This window comes from Neopelma chrysocephalum, unplaced genomic scaffold, assembly GCF_003984885.1.
Source record: "Neopelma chrysocephalum unplaced genomic scaffold, ASM398488v2 Primary Assembly neopelma1_94831, whole genome shotgun sequence".
In the NCBI taxonomy this organism is placed as follows: domain Eukaryota; kingdom Metazoa; phylum Chordata; class Aves; order Passeriformes; family Pipridae; genus Neopelma; species Neopelma chrysocephalum.
The window spans coordinates 1,958-2,174 of NW_020923536.1; the positions used below are offsets into that span (position 1 = coordinate 1,958).

Genomic DNA, 217 nt, shown 5'->3' on the forward strand with positions numbered 1-217 from the left:
TGGCACACAGACCCTCGGGAACCTTGGGAATGGCACAGGGAATGGCACAGGGAATGGCACAGAGGGCACGGTGGGGCTGGCACACAGACCCTCCGGAACCTTGGGAATGGCACAGGGAATGGCACAGGGAATGGCACAGGGAATGGCACAGGGAATGGCACAGAGGGCACGGGAGCTGGCACACAGACCCTCCGGAACCTTGGGAATGGAACAGGGA

General features: G+C 61.8%; 1 protein-coding gene across 1 annotated transcript in view; it reads right to left on the reverse strand.

The window, feature by feature from the left end:
* LOC113980618 (protein-tyrosine kinase 2-beta-like) overlaps positions 1–217 on the reverse strand; it is a gene marked incomplete at both ends in the record, with an annotated part of 4,693 nt that overhangs the window by 1,799 nt on the left and 2,677 nt on the right. The gene's annotated exons all lie outside the window — the stretch shown is intronic.